The sequence below is a fragment of the Nipponia nippon genome, unplaced genomic scaffold (assembly GCF_047370975.1).
Source record: "Nipponia nippon isolate SJK-2023a ecotype South Korea unplaced genomic scaffold, ASM4737097v1 scaffold_12, whole genome shotgun sequence".
NCBI classification, from domain to species: Eukaryota; Metazoa; Chordata; class Aves; order Pelecaniformes; family Threskiornithidae; genus Nipponia; species Nipponia nippon.
The window spans coordinates 1823643-1841012 of record NW_028262313.1 but is presented as its reverse complement, the minus strand read 5'-3'; positions in this window follow the sequence as shown (position 1 = coordinate 1841012).

The window sequence follows — 17370 nt, the reverse complement described above, 5'->3', positions numbered from 1 at the left end:
CACCCAGCACAGCACAACCCACTGCTTATCTGTGGTGAAATTCGATGGAGCCCCGCTAATATTTTCTATTAGTGAGGTCAGACAGAGAGCGATAATCCTACCAAAGAACTTGGCTCTAACCAGAGCAGGATTTTTACATTAATAATAAAGTCTTTTGAGGACTGATGACTGAATTCTTAACAGATACACAGTTTAGAGGACAGGTATGGTAGTTCTGAAGGGTTGTATGGAAATAAGTATACAGGATCTCTAATGTGAGCATGAGTGTTCAGGCACTTTCAACTGTCTGTTTTTAAAGATATCATCTCACCTATCACGATATCTCTTGATAATGTGCTGGGAGGCATCGATGCAGCATTAGCAGACAAGGGAGAGCATTAGTAAAATACGGTAGAGAAAAACAGGTCCGTTGAACTCAAACAGCAGAGGAGAAGAGTGTCTTTATGGGGTTCATGCACAAGAAGTGGCCACCTTACAAACTTGCTGTGTCGGTTCGGAGACGGGCTCCCTAAGGAAAGGCTAGCTGAATCTCCGCCAGCTGACAAAGATGGCGAATGATTTACCTAGGACTTTTCAGAAGTAATGCTTTTGAACAAGCTGTAACTCAGGTGCTTTACTTTTTAAATGAACTTTTTACTGATAAAATTCACAGATGTAATGAACTTGTGCCACCTTGCAGACTGTCATTTGCACAGGAGAAGTGGAAATAGGGTATTATTACTGGAAAAACTGTGCCCATATATATTCAGGAACAGACAAGGCACTCTGGAGGCAGCTGTCAAGGGGAAAGGGAGGAGTGGGCTGTGCAGCATCTCCTGTCACACAACAGGCAGTATTTGCTATGCCAAGCAGTAGTTTTTTACAGATTACAGCATTCTCTTCTTAAATCTCCTCTTTCTCTATCGTTCAAATTAAGATATGGTTTTCAAGGCATCCAAATTAGTTTTGAAATGACAGTATGTATACATACTGCTTAGCATAGCTCCTGGAATTCCAGGGGTCTTCAGATCTCATTCTCTGAACCACTCGGCTTGCAAAAACAGGTCCTGACATTCAATATAAAAGAGAATCCACGTACACAGACCAGAAACTATTACAATAAACAGATGGATGCTTTTGATTCCCTCCAGAAGAGAACAGATGTGGTTGCAAGCACAAACATATGCATTCACCTAAATTAATCATAATATTAATTTTAGTTTTCTCTCTCAGTTTATCTCAAATACATGAATTAAATATTCTATTAAAATTTTATGTGCTGTAGGTCAGTGTGCTTTGGCTTTCAGACTGACTTCTGCAATAATGAAGTTAACATGAAATTGCATCCTGGCTGTGAGACAGCACCTTGAAGTAGATACAATTCATTTGTCATGTCTTTTACAAAGCCAAGTCAAACCAAAATAACCTAACAAAATTAAGACCTGGCAACAAAACAGTTGCAATACAAACAATCCCCAGCTACGTAACTCAGAGCAGTACTTCAGCAAAGTGGCGGATGGGCAACATCCTTGGGACTTCCTTAACAATTAAATCAATCAGGATAGTACTTCACATGCAGGCAATTTCTCCCCTGTATAAATAGGAAATTATAGCAAACAACCCCTTGTTAAAGAAATGTTATGCATAAAACCAGATGAATTGGTGAAAATATTAATTCAAGGAAAAGTTATACTTTCCTATGCCTTATGAAGACAGCCTAATTCAGCCAGGGATTACAAAATTCATTACTAATTAGTTTCCTGTATGCAACTCATATTATGAATTTTTTGTTGTTCCTGATAACTATACGTTTTTCACTGAGGATAACAGACTCGTTTCTCAGTTCACAGACGAGCTCTTCAGCTACCCACGAATGACATACGTACCTCTTGCTAAGATAGTTCTAAAATCACAGGATAACATGATCTGCTGTGTGCAGATATTGCTGCAAGAAGTTCTTGCAAATCTAAATCTTTGCCATACTAGATAATACCAGAAATATTAAATAACTGTATAACTGCACTGTGGTACTAGTCTTATGTGCTTTGGATTTCTTTATCCGCCCCAGGGGATTACTGGTCTCTGCTGGGTGACATCTCTGGGGTTTTGCCTCCATTCCTCTTGCTTCTCCAGTCTACCTGTGTGGTCTCCCTGAAACAGCAGTGCAGAGGGGCAGCCCTGCTCCCTCACTGTTTTTTCTAGTTCCTGGACTGGACACATCTCCCTTTACCCTTCCGGATATCCCACCAATTTCAAAAGAGTCAATGATGCTGCAATTCCAACTTTATGCCCAAGTGAAAAGCCCTGCATTGCTTAAAAATGTAAGCACCCACTTGTTTTGTAGAAATATACTTTAAACTAAACTAAAAATATTTGAAAATTATCTTCTATTATTGAACCACAAAGCACCGCAGCCAGGTTCCAGCCTGCAGCTCCTGGAGGCCAACAAAAGAGATTCAGTGGCTTAATGACCCAACACAAGACAAAATGCAAAATCAGATCCTATAAAACTCCCTTTAAAGAAGTGACAGAACTTTCCAGATTAATTTTAATCTCAGCGTTGTAGGCAAATGTCAACTAGAGCCAGTCTGCCGCTATACCCACTTGTTCACTGCTCTGCATCTGTCTCCTTCCTGCCCAAACAGTACGTGGCATGTTTTTGTTTAAAATTCTTTTTTAATGTCACCCGAGTACAACCCTGGAATGGGCTTAACTATGATGGAGAATGAAATGATTCATTTCTGCTCAGGTACAATGTTGAAGGATGTCATGGTAAAATTGAAGATAGATTATATAGAACTATCCTCTCATTTGCAAAATGATGGGGATGTCGATAGCAGTAAGATCACATCAGTGTCTGCCTAATAATACGGACTGCTGGTTTTATGTGGCTCTATTGACAGTAGCTATCACAGAAGACTGTAGATCGCCTTCTGTAGACCTCATCTGGGGCTGATCACAGCTCGTGCGTGGAAATTCCCTACGCTCAGTGATCATTTCTACAGGTGCCGCTGGAAATTATTTCATTTAACCATATATTACACTTTTCCTCTAAGCTTGTTCTGGAGAAAAATATCAATGCACTGCTAAGCTAACCAGTCACAACAGCTCGTTGTGATGAGGAGTGCTGAAAAGATTTTAAAGGAGAGGGAAAATTCCAGCAGTACCTGTCATAGGTACCCCCCAGCTGGTGAAAAGCAGTCTCACGGCTACAGGATGCGCTAATCAATTAGATACTTGGCATCTATTATTCAGAGATCAATCCTACATCATTACTCAATTTCAATCACAGAAGAATTCAGGAGCAAAGATACCCATCCAGCAGCCCTGATACATGCAGAAGTTTCCCTAGGTGGTAACAACAGAGTTGGCTATTATAAAGGAAACCACATTTATTTCAGCATCACAACCACAAAAAATATAAGCAGAGGTCCCCTATGTACGAAAAGTGTTTTGCCAAACAGGGATATGTCTCCTGGGTTATAAGTAATTTTTTGTCATCAGTTCCCCTGCTGCTGCTGCTGAATAAACAATCCCAATTGATTTCCCTGCTCCAGATGATCTGTACAAGCAAATAATCTTTTCATTTATTTTCCCCTTGGAAAGGAGGAAAATCTTTCTTTTTCTAGGAGGCAATCTTTCTTTTCTATTAAAAGATGGTTGCATGGGAATATTGGTCAATGGCCTACGAAATGAGAGAAAGTGAGAGAGAAACTCTTTGCTGATAATTTAGATAAAGATTTATCTAGAGCCGTTCTTCTGGGTTTATCCTCTCAGTAACTGTCATTTCAAGGAACAGAGGGAACAATGTCATTCTCACTTGAGTGTGTACGTGCATTGCTTCTTTCTACTGGAAAGAATCTAAATTTTTCATCTACGTGTCACGAATCCTATAATGACATAATCTAATGGAAATGTATCCCCTGTTTATTGGGAAAGTATCCCCATTTTAGGCAGAAGGAGACTATTTTTGCATTACAAGGATGTGCCTAGCCTCAGTGGACACACTGCTGACATCTGTGAAGTGTCCAGAAAGCTACAAATTTGTTTCAATATGAGCTGTCACTTTGAAGAGAAAAACAGAACCGTGTGACACCAGGCATATTTGAGTAACATCCTAAAAAGACACTGAGACATATTCCAGCATGGTCCCAAAAAGAGCTGGACTGGCACAACTCAGAGGTAGAGCAGAGGTGGGAAGAGGCAGTTAGGCGTGAGAGAAGGGGAACCGCTTCAGCAGGCAGAGCCAACAAAGCCTGTGCACGGATGAACTACGGCTTCAGTTAGATATTCAGTCTGCTTTGGTTCTCTTTAGAGGCAGTGCAAAGACAGAGAAACCTCTAGAAGGTGATCTGAAACATCCGAGTTATGCTTTTACCATGAGTAACCTTCAGAGGTTTGCATACCCTTTGCCGGCCTCAGAAGAGCAGCCTGGTATTTCACCAAGTTAGGCACTTAGGGTAAGCCTAAAGATAAACCTAAACAGGAAACTCTTCCCCCAGATTTTGTAGCACGTGTAACACCTGTACAGCGCTGAAGCTGAAGGGGTCCAGCTTCCCTTTCCCTCTGGTGCTAGGGAGTAACTACTATATACATTAGGCAGAACTTGAAATGTGAGAGCAAGAACAACCTATTCTGAGCTCAGATCAGTCCCGGATGATCAGCAATATACTTCTTGTGTCATAGGAAACAGGTATTCAAAAGTGTTTAGCTTTTTAAGGCATCATCTTTTCACATAACAAAGGAATCTGGGTGTCAGAAAGAGCAAAACAACCACCTCCTGAAAAACAAGGTCTCTTTAAAATGTCTCTAGTTAGCAACCTAGAAATACACCCGAAGTCACCGACTGCTGCAAGAGATCACGCTGCTCATGCAGAGATCTCCTCCCTGATGGCAATGCTCGTGGGATTTTCACCTTACTTGTATACTGGTGATGAATTTATAAGCAGATGCAGGCAACTTGATAGCCCTTCTCTTTTTATCCTACCTATTCTTATTCATATAATTGTCTAATCCTTATTTATAACTCCCTAAGCTATTTGCCTCAATAATTTACGTTTTATTCATACTCTGGGGTTTGAAGAAACAGAGCATAGTGTCTCCTGCAAGAAAAATCCAAATGATGTTTCTTTGTGGCTGGAATTTAATCTATTCTGAGTGGTGCCTCTGTTCCCTAGTGCTTTGCTTACCAGAGGTTAGCTCTCTGGTGCTGAAAATAGAAGATCTTTTAGCATTTCTGTGCAGGTGTGCGCGTGCAGGAATGCAAATCTGTAAAAGCTCCAGAGTTCATCTAAAATGCTAATAGAATTGTAGAGCTCATCACCTATAGAGCTTCCAACCTGAAGAATACGTGGTGCTCATCGCTCCTTCCCAGACACAAGCAATGTACCTATAGGTCTGTCTCTTTTTCCACTGGTCAGCAGGGAGTGGTCTTAATTTTCACTGTTGTTATGCAAAGAAAATGCCTTGAATTTTATTGAGGGTGAGGGTGTTGTTTACTTTCTTGATCTCTAGAGGTGTTCATTCCAGATGTGGGGGCAGTCATTCTCTGAGTGCTTTTTAAACATGTATAATTCTGCTCAGGTGTAATTGAATTTACCAGTTAGAGCATCCTTCCATATACCAAAAGGAAAGAGACAAAACCAATCAGCTCTCTCAGCCGTGTTACAGTGAACAGAAATGGAAATGGGAGAAATCTACCATAGCTTCCCTGAAAAAAGAATATGGCCCGGCAGTAGTAAGCTCTGCTAGGAGCAGAATGACGTGCTGAGCAGGGACAGCTCTGAAGAGGAAGGCAAGTAGGGAATACCACGGCCGCGGGCTCCCATGCGTTACCTACTAGCCTGAGTATCACATCCTTGTGCGTGCTCTAAATTAAATCACTTTTCTGGCAATCTAATTTGACAGATCTCCCTCATCGTCATACGTAAATGACGTTCTTTATTTGCATAGTGCAACAGGAGCAAATGCCAAAAAGAAGTTTGACGAGCTAGTTTCTACTTCTGTCGACTACTGTCTCTAAGTGACGCTGGGCGAGCCATTTTTTTCTGCATCTACTCCCCGTTCAGGCAAATGGGCACATCACCATCCATGAATACTGTCAGGCAGTTTAACTTATTAACATTTTAAAGTAAAATAATTTTAAATCCCTTGGTAAGAGCTCCTGAAAATTGTCCATAGTGAAGATTTTGAGCGGCTCTACATTTCTTGGCTCTCTCCACAATAGGATCCGAACTTGTTCAGGCGTCACAAGAACAACCGCTCGTATGTCACTCGCAGCATAACGACAAGGCCAAGATCTACAGAACCTGATCTTGCCAACTCCATACAATGGGAGCCCCGATCCAACAATTATGTCAGGTGGGTGAGGAAAAATGAGGAAGCTTGCCTGGAAAAATTTCATCCCAAAGATCAGATTCCTGAAACCTACACTGGTGAGCAGCGCCTGGAAAGGTTACACAGATCCCCCCTCACGTCTCATCATCAGCTCTCCTGGGGCCAGCAAAGCACTGTTAAAGCACTTGAGTTCCTTTTGGGAAGGATCCTGCGAGGCAAGTTAAGAACTGGAAAGCATGTTTACCGAATAATAGTCTGAGGTGAATTTTAGATCTCTCAAGAGGCTCCAGCCACATAATTGCAAATGCTCGTTATTTTATCTGAACCTCATAACTCTAACTTGCAGTGATTAAGCTAAAATTCCCATCCCAGATCTGCAGGAACACAAGTCTTAATAACAACTGCTAAATCTCAGTATCGTGTTCAGCCACCTTAGTAGTTTGCTTAAAAAAGCAAAACATCTGCAATCACATTATCAACCAGCCAAGGGGCTGAAATCTCCCAAAGGGATATGTTGGGTTAGAGAGAAATTTTGCTTAAAAAGGAAGCTTATATCATCAGGATGAAAAATCCCAACGAAAGAAAGCAGCTATGTGCTGTAAAACATAACCACCATAATGAATAGCAACCTTTTTTGTCTCTCTTCAATGCCCGAACAATTAAAAAGCTTACAATGGATTCTCCCCTTCCTAAATGCAGGTCCAGTCTGTTATTTAAAAAGATTGCTTCAGGTTTATCACAATGAGTGTAGAATTCTTTGTTTGTGGCCAGCACAACTAATACAATGAATACCCTCACATTCTTAGGTGGTACTGGTAAACAAATAAAAATAATCCCTAACCCTAACACGATCCCCCATCTGTCATCATGATAACAATGCTCTGGAGCATCTTGTGCCTGCACACCGTCATCATCCAAACAGCATCAGCCATCGGAGTGAGCCAGCATACGTTTTCTTCTTTAATGAATCAGAAAGAGAGAAACCAAATGTTGAAGCTGATCTTGCTGAACGTTTTCAGGTGGCTGCACAGAACCCTCACAGCATTATGACACATCCAGAAAAAAACAGAGGCAGACTCAGTTTCACATGGCTAACAGCATTGCTTGTGCAATTTCTTCTGTCAAGACAAAGTTTCTTCGGAAGAACTACAGCAAATATCCTTCATTGCAATCAGTTTGTAGAGGCTACTGTTGCCAGTGGCAACTTCGGTCAGAAGAGGGTAACTTGGTGGTTTAGGGAGAAGTTTGATTCAGAGCAGATGACAAACACAAAGACCTCTGACATATGGAAAGGTGGGTGGGAAGGGAAAGGGGCTGTTAGGGCAGAAGGCACAGGGGTACTGCCTTCCCCGCTTCATGTCACCGACCAGTGCCGTTGCTCAGTGTTGCTGCTCCAGGCAGGATGCAGTCAGGCATCTAACACATGATGCTCCATCGGATGCTCGTCTGCTGCACCGTTTGCCTGTGTGGCTGGGTCTCAACACTCCCCGCTGCACGCTCTGCTTGTGTAATCAGTGGCAGGGTCTCAACGCTCAGATTATTTTAAGCGAGGTCTCAACATCTATAATGAGAGACTTGGTCCAAATTACAGCAGGCTCAGCAATGCCACCAACTTACAGTAGTGTAGCAAGTTGCCACCTCTCAGCTGGGCTAGGCACTGTCTGTGTGTGCCTACCCAAATGTGAGCTAACGGGGCTTGGACTAAACCGAAACGGTTTAATGGAAATTGGATTACTTCACCAAAGGCACCTGATATTTAACCTTTATCCCAGCCACTTCCCTTTTGTTGTTGGATGTTGAAGTTGCAGTACACACAGGCCAATGGCCAGCTCCCTGCCTAATGCTTTGTTATCTTTTTGATAAATTACACTCATTAACTCTACCGTTTCTTCTTCTGCAATTTGAAAGGATTATGAAGACTTGGACAATAAGATAGTTAACTAGGACTGCAAAGCACATTTTCAAGGACTAAATTTTACATCTTCAGTTCTCTATTGTTTTTCAGTGACTGTGAAGTACAGAATGAGGGGGCTCTAGCTAAAAGAAGCAAATGAAGTCTTAAATGCATACTTGATTGAGTACAATTACCCACCAACTCTTTTGAACATCCATCTGCAGACAGGCAGAGATGAAGCATGGAGAGAAGGCACAACAATAGCTTTTTATGTAACAAACTTTAATGCCCTTGGTTGGGAAGCAGTACGCTTAAGGCTTCGCAAGCACTTTCTGATGCCCCTGGTTTCCTTCACGCTAGGAATGCATCGACAGTAGAAGGGATGCTTTAAATTAAACAATTGTTAATATGCTGTAGTTAATAAATACACATGGATTCCAGTCTCAGCATTAAAATTTGGATATGACAGAATACGGGGTTATTTAGATCTGGGGTTTTAGTTTAGACAGGACGAGGAGCACAGTGGGCAGCACTGTTAATCATATTCTGTTCCTGACTTTTCTTGAACTGGGAAAATTCACTTAATCTCCCTAGCGCAATCCGTAGCTTTGTAAATCAAGTCGCTTTGGATGTGCTACTGCTCAAGACCTCGCACTACTACGTTAATCTGCTATGCTCCCACTGGCTCTAAGACCTAAATCAGTTGCCTTTTTTAGCCCTAAGACTGGCCGACGTAGTCTGGTATAGCCTGGCACGACTTTTTTCCTCCCGCACCTGTTTTGCAATCAGCATCCCAAGTAGTTAGTTTAAAGCTCTACGGGGTGTTTTTACATAAGATCACCCCTCTGACTGCAGCACAGGCATACCCAAAGTTCCTGACTCTCTGCCTCATTACAAATCAGAATAACGAGCACTTTGCTGACATAACGCCCTGCACAGTGTTCGTGACCAATGGCCAGCCCAGGACAATTCTACGTACGGGGTGACATCAGCTCTGTTCTTGGTTAGGGGAAAGCAAAACAGAGTTATAAATGAGAATACCGCTAGATTTCCCAGCCCCTCTGCCATGCCTTCTGCATGAAGCCATGCCTGTTACACAAGACTTACCACATTAAAAATCAGAAATGGTTGCAAAAAACACGTGTTAAAGGGCTGGCCATGGAATATTACGATGACTTCTGTTAAAAACATCATATGCTGCAGGTCAGCTACAGCACTGTTTTGCTATTAGAACAGAACAGCCAAGAGAGACAGTAGGTATTTTTCAAATTACTTTTTTACCATTAGGACAGTGTATTATATCCCAGATGATGAATTTAGATGGCCCTCAAGACACCTGTAATCCTTGTATGTTCTTTCTCTTCATAATTCATTGGCAACTTAGGCGTAACTGCGTAAGAAGCAAGCAGGCTGGGCACTTGTTAACGCGCAAAGAGCAGGGACACAAAGATCCTGAATGGCAGCAACGAGAAAGATGACGGCACTTGGAAGTTTTTTGTTCTTGTTCACCTCTAGGGACTCAACAGTCAACATACACGCAAATTTTGGTGCACCAAAACCACATTAGCAACTTATGAAGGAGAAAATACCTCCTTTGTAAAGGAAACCGCAGTTTGATCATCCTTAGTAAAATACACAGTCTCAATAATCACTGTATTTGTACTGTCAGCAAGAAGCAGCTGCATCAGTGTCTTCTTTGCCTTGTCAATAAAAGGCAAAAGCAAGCACCCTGACACGTTCGTGGTGACTAGCAATGGCCTCTGACTCAGCAGAACGAACTCGGCACCCCTCTGGTCTGCAGAGGAGGGGGGATGAAGAGGCAAAGGATACCCATGTACAATATTCGCATTTTCTTTGGGGGAGCTACGCTCACTGATGGGATGCTATAATGACAGTTCTCATGGGGCTATTTCATGTCAGCAGCTGGATTTCATCTGTTGATACCACTCAGGGCACTAGGTCTTGGATACTCTATTTTTAATTTTTTTTTTTGGTCCTAGATCAAAATTTTGCCTACAGATTCTTAGGTGCAAATTACCACAGATGTGGGAGTCTGCAAAAGTCAGGTATGAACAAGAGCCCTCAGATCATAAACTCTGTGTGTTTGTGTGCCTGGTATTTTTTTAAGCAAGCCACTTTCAGATCCCTTATGAAAAATACTTAGGAAAGATGTATTCCCTTTTATTCCATTGAACCATATGATTCTGTTCATTAAAGATACGCTTTATTCCCTGCACACTGCAAGCTCCTGCTCAGCAGGCCTTGCTGGCATGCAGGATCAGTATATTCACCCTCCGCAGACCCCAGTGTCTTTCAAAGTCTCCTTGTCCTCTATCACCACAGGCAAGTTTGGTTACAGAGTAGCTCCTTAAACTTTTTTTTTGTGATTCTGTGATTAAGAAATGTCTTCAACCTCTCACTTCACAGCAGCACAGCATCACTGAGGTTGGAAAGGACTCTGGGGACCGTGCAGTCCAACCCCCTGCCCACAGCAGAGTCAACCGGGCCCAACTGGGTTTTGAATGTTTCCCAGGATGGAGACGCCATGACCTCTCCGGGCAATCTGTTTGAGTGCATTTAAATTTGAAATTCGCTCTCCACAATTACCTCAACAGCTTTTATCTTTGTAACTAAAAGTGACTATTAGCAATGTCAGCATGCAAAGATCACACACAGGTCTGCCCTGGTGTGAGAATGGTGCCTTTCACCCCCAAGTCAAACCTCTCCCCATAAGATACAGGATTGTTGTTGCCAGTGTTTAAAGGAGTATCATCATAATTAATTTGTTTTGAAACGATATCCAGATTTCCAGAGCACATAATAGGACTGAGTCCACAGAAGTTATAATATTTACTTTGCCTTTTATCACTGATGCTTGGCATTTTCATTTCAGTGCAAACATTAAAACTATAATATCTTCTGACAGTTTTATTTTCCATTTTTATCAAACTTTTGTTATAGGCCTGCTTGCCTCTGATACTCACTGTTTTAAAGTGTAAGTGCTATCTGATCTTCAATGCAGACTAGTATTAAAAGGAAATGGCAAATTGCTTTCGGAGATTAGTAATCCAATCCAAAATAGCTACCTCTACACATTTTGGTACTATAACTTTCCCACTTCCTTTTCTTCCTCTACAGAGCCTAAACCTAGCCTAAGATACACGCAATGTTGTAACAGCAAGAAACACTGCTGTGGCTTCTATTTGCTCTGATAGAGCTTCTATTTACTGCTAAGAGCTGAGAAACACTACTAAAAGAGTAAACAAAACTTATCTGAGATTGGACAGAATAAAAATGGAAATTCATTCCAAATCGACAGATAATTTGACAAAGTAGAAGCAAAGGAACCCAAGACAGAGCTTGAGGAACTCTATCTGCAACTAAGCAAGGTTTTGAATTATGTGCCTTCATTACAGTTACCTGCCACTGCCTGCTCTACAGGTAAAACCCGAAGGAGCTGAAAACTTCAGCCAAGTAACTGAGAAGTTCTAAGAATTTCATGGTCAGCACAGCACAGAAAGATGCTCTCAAATCCCAAAATACTTGGGATAGTAATCCTTAAGTTTTGTTCATAAACAGTAATATTCCAACCTAAAAGGAGCTCATGTTTTACAAACCGTGGAGGAAATAGGGGCTTTCTAAACTAAGGAGGTAATCCCTTCCCTTGCTTTTGCAAACTTTGCCACTCTCTTGTAGGAGATGTTGTTTGAATGCGAAGCGTGAAGTTTAACACCCTTCTCTATTGAAAATTAATACTTCCAAGGATCTAGTCTGTGCTCAGTCCGTACTGACAGACTATAGCCAACATCGTAATGTTAGTTTTGGCACCACCCATCTAATGCACACCAATCCCCACCCTGATATTTTATGTTCTAAGTCATTTGGCTAGGGCGTGACACAGACTCCTGCAGGCAGTTAATAGAGGCCCATATGCTACAGCCCTCTTAATGCCCACACAAGCGCCTGCAAACACAAATGTGCAAGAAAAAAAATTGTAAGATACCCATCTATGGAAATTGTGTAATAAAAATGAGCAAATAATAGTCAAATAGTCCTCACAAATAATGCAACTACAAATTTACACTCAATAAAATTATTCACTATTCTTCCACGACAATCACTGAGTAAGTTGTTTTCTTCCTTGTCCATCTAGAACCTTAAAATCACAGGTGAGATCAGAGGCAAATGAAGAGGAAATTACCATTCCAAGGACAGATATTATTATCTTCTGCTTCTAACAACAAATACATTATTGGGTCAGAGACAAAGACGCCCACCCTGCCCACCAAACAACAGAATAATAAATACGCAAACTGAATAATTAAGAGGCACCTGAAGCCACTGGAATCTCTGCGCAGAAGGAACACTTTGTTATGTGCTGTGGCTCTAGCGGTGTCTTCTCCTTTGTAAGTAAAAGATAATAAAAGGTGTTTCTTTGTAGTAGTAACACTGACTACATTATTGTAACAGTGGTAAGAGGCCTGGGAGTGACATCAGGTCTGATAAGCCCACATAGGTCAGGAATGAATTAGAGGGGAAGTGTTTTAGGGACGGCTGCAAAGATCATAATTGCCAGCAGCAGTAGCTGTGCCTGCAGAAACACCTAACCAAGCCTGCCAATCAACAGGGGAAACCAGAAAAACACAGCGTATCTTACACGGACGCTGTGCTCCGAAGTAGTAGCTATAACTGCAACAAGAAGAAAGGTTCCCTAGTCCAACTTTCTGTGTCATTTTTGGGAAAAGATCCCAGTACTGAAAATAAATGAAGATCTTAAGTTCTTGAATTATTTCCATCTGTATGCCAAGTAGAAAGCATTCACAGTAACTTGGAAAAAATATTTATTTTAAAACAAAAAGGTAAGGTTGAGTTAGTGCTGGAAAACGTTGGCATCGCTGAAGAGAGCCAGCAAATTCTGCATTTGTCATCGAAACCAGTACTGAGCGGGCAGCAGCCATGCCAGCCCTCACTACCTGCAACCTTCTGCCAGGGGTCTTTAATCCCACTGTCACCCATGGCCTTCAGGGAGCAAACTGGCCCTGTCATGCTGTGGTTCCTCTGCAGAAATTCCCCGCAAGGAAGCCAGTCAGTGGTTGTCTCTGTAGAGCAAACCCTGTAGGATGCTTTGTTGTAACGCGAGTTTGTTCTTCAAAGGAAATTCCGAGATGGCCCGTCTCTTGCTGTAGCTATCAGGGCAACAGTGACAGTCCTTCCATACAATCACCACAATGGTTTCCCAAGTCGCGGCTTGAATTAATCATGTGCATCTATCTAGTAGGTACTACACTCAAACTTCTAACTTGTTAACTGCTTTAACTGAACCATTATTGCATTACAATGATTTTAAGCCGATACTATTATTAACAGGAGTTGAACCAGCAACCAAACAGAAAGGGTCTACAACCCGAATTTGTGTTTCACTAGCCCATAGAGCTGCAGTAAGAGCTGCTATGGAAAGCCAGAAAATGGACAGGTACCCTTCAGTCCTTACAAATCCACTTTGGAAAGATGGAGTTCTCTAAAAGTCTAGCAGCAGAAGCAGTCTGTAGGAGAGGACTGAAATTTTACTAAGGATCTGTCTAGAAGATAACGACACATGCATGACCACCACAATACAGCCCAGGTGGAAAACAGCTTGGGCCCATCCTCACCTGGGCAGTGCCAACCAGAGCAGGACCTCGGACACCAGATCCACAGGCAAGCTGGGACTCTGCCAGGGAGGCAGCCAGTGACACTGATACACTTCAGCTGGCACATCACACCAGCCAGCTAAGAAAATTTTGTCAATATTTCAATTATTTGGGGAGGGAAGAGAATAAAGTTTAAATAACAGCCTAATTTTTAAGTTTTTAATAAAGCCCCTGTAACTCCTGGAATTATACCAGCCTAGATCAAGGTCACCTCATCTAGACGTTTTTTGTTTTTAGGCGCAAGCCTGCTCTTGTGTTTAATGTTCCCTGATACTGCAGAGTACCAAAGTGATAATAAGACCCTGTTGTAAGGACACGCAATTTATTCAGGCAGAGTACATTTCAACACACGTAACAGCTTCTGTTACATGCTAATGGTGCCACAGTTTCACTGTCTCATCTTATTCTGTCAACTTTGTGGCTGAATTATCGTTTTAATATCTTAGTCTCTGCTCTGACTATGATTTGTTCTTTGTCGTTCTTCTGATCTGCACTTTAGAGTAATACATTGTTAGAGACACTTTAGCTGGTTATAACAGTGCACTGCAAAAAGAAAACCTCTTCACTCTTACAAATTATGTGTATCTATGGCCATACGTGATCTAAACATGTTCAGAATTTGTAAATCTTTCAGTACATTTGAGTAGAAATTCCTGACAGAATAAAAATACATCTTTACTCTTCATTTTTTGATTAAAACCAGCAGCACATTCCCGCATAACACTTTTCCCAGTTCACATATTTTCATCACAACCTCCATTCAAAATGCATCTTCCATCCATTCTTTACAATTATTTTGCTTTAAATATTTAATGACAAACACACAAAATACAATATTGGATCAATGCGGCCCTTATTTCATAAACAATTCCCAAGGTACTACATACATGCATACAGCTTAACACATAAATAAGTATACAGCAGATCAGAGTATATATTATTATTTATAACTGAGAAAGGACTATAAATGTACATTACTCTTCAAAATTCAGGAACAATCTAGCAGAGTCTTTTAAGTTGAGCTACCACAGGAGTCAGCAGGTGTTCTGTGAATGAAGAATTTGAAAGCTCAGGGCCTCATACCTGTAAGTGTTCTTAGTTTGAAGAATTTATAAAGGTAAATAGGTGCAAGAAATAATAATGGAAAATTCCATTTAATACAGGACAAAGGAAGGGCAGACGTAGATATATTCTTAATGAAGGCAATAAAGCCTGACAAGGAGCTGAGAGACTAGCCAAAACCTTCAGTTCTTCTGGGCAGGTAACTTTCCCCGGCTGAATCCATATACGGATGGTGCAAATCACAGGGGGACAAAAAAACTGCCTTCCACCAAATCAAGTTCAACACTTTTTCCACCATACCTATTCAGACTTGATAGGCCCTGACTTCCTTTCCATAGATGTAACCTGTTCCACAGTCCTGCCAGGGAACTCTTCCGTCGTGAGCATTTTGGTAATGAACAGAGGGTTACAATGATTCAGGAGATTCATCTGCTAGCAGGCTGGGATTTTCAAGCGAAGATTGCCAGGCTCTCAAGTCCACAATTCAAAATGCACTCTAATGTGAGGATACCTAACCCAATTCTAATCTAGCTGTGGAGAGCTAAATTTTTAGAAGTTTAAAGGGAAAATAACTAAGCAACAAGTTTTTATAGCTCTCCAGCTTAAGTATAATTTTTGAAAGCATATGGAGTTGAGGTAACCGTAATAGAACGACACTTTAATGACACTTTGCCCATTAGGTTATTAAGGAGATCAGTCCATTTATTTCAGCTGCTCTTAATTATCTTCTGTGAAGTCATTCTGGTTTTATACTGGTGTAAACACATCACATCCCATGCTGTTTAATTTCCTTAAAGATTTTGTTTGCCTGTTTTTAATTTTACGAGGACTTTAACTTCCAGGTGTTTAAATCAGCAATGAAAGAAAAAGAAGTTAATCTTAGAATGAAATGGAATCAATTCAAACTATATTTTAACTTTATGAGTGTTCATTTTCTTATGCTGGCAATTCCCAGTCACCAATCTCAGGCAAGATAGTCTGACACTTTTAACCATATAAATACCATAATTTTGAAATAACTATAGGCTTCTGCTTGTTATTGCTTAAGATTCAACAGAGGATGCATCGCAAATGGGCCTTTAAGGAAACCAATTCTATTATTCCTGCTAGCTGGGGCAGTGACTACCATCGTGAAAGTAAAATTACTGCCATTAAATCAAGAAACTAATTAGAATCAGATCATCAAGTTCATTTTCTGCTAGAGACTTGGTCTACTGGCATGGGGTAGAATGATTTACTTAAGAGTACATATCAGGACTGAGCCAAGTCTGTTGGCTTAGCGTATTTCTGGTATTCAAGCTGCCTGAAAGAAGCTCAGCAGTTCAAGAAGGTTCACAGGCACTTGTGGTAGCTAGATCTGGGCTAGCAACTCTGAGAGGAAGGTGGGGAGTATGCAGATCTGGAAGTCTGGCTCATGCCTATGTATGGAGTCAAAAGGAATCAGACTCTAATCTTCCTCCAGAATCCCATGCGGACATGGAGCCCTCAAATGACTGCATCAAAACCAAAGATACTATTTTTGCTTTTCCCTTCATTCTCCTTATCAAGAGCCCTCCATCCCCAAACTCTGACAGCAAAGATCAATATAATATCAAATGGAAAGGATTATGGTCTGCCTATGCTCAAGCTTCTAAAATAGAGAGAGAATAAATCTCTTGAGGTCACATAACGAGATATTAACTGCATTTCACAGTACTTGTGAGATACTGTCTACGCTGAAAATCCTCTTTCATACACAGACACTGGAAATCCCCTCTGCATGTCATCATTTAACCCGTCTGCCAAACTCCTCCCTCTGTAGGTGGTTCAGCAACTCAAAAGGCACATAATTACTTAATAAATATCCATCAGTCAGCTTACTAAATGTGGGAAAAAAGCATAGGATTCTTTAAGTTCTCATCTCGTATGTACTTGAGAATGGCGTGATATGGTAATTCGCTCCAAATGATAACATAACCAATTAGACAACTTTTCATTATCAAAGGATAATAATGAAAAAGATAATGAATAAGAGGACGCATCTTGTCACAGCAAGAAATGCCGCAATAAGAATCCAGGAATCTCGGCTGTCATTTTGTCTGACCTTAAAGTCATTTACTCTTTATGCTTTTGATTTCCCACCTATAGTGGGTGGCAGCACCAATACTTATTTTACATGTCTTTTGAGAGTAATTAATGTTTTTAATGTTCTTCAAAATTATATGATGAGTCAGTGCAAAATGTGTTCCATATGTATACTCTATTGTTTTTTGAGGACATTTTAGGCATATGCATGCTTACATGCCTACTATGAACTCTTACCGGCCTATAATAATTGGAGACCAAAAAAAAAAAAGCCCACCAAAATTTACATATATGACGTCCATTCTATTAATGAGACTTCAGAGTTAACAATTTTACAATTGTGTT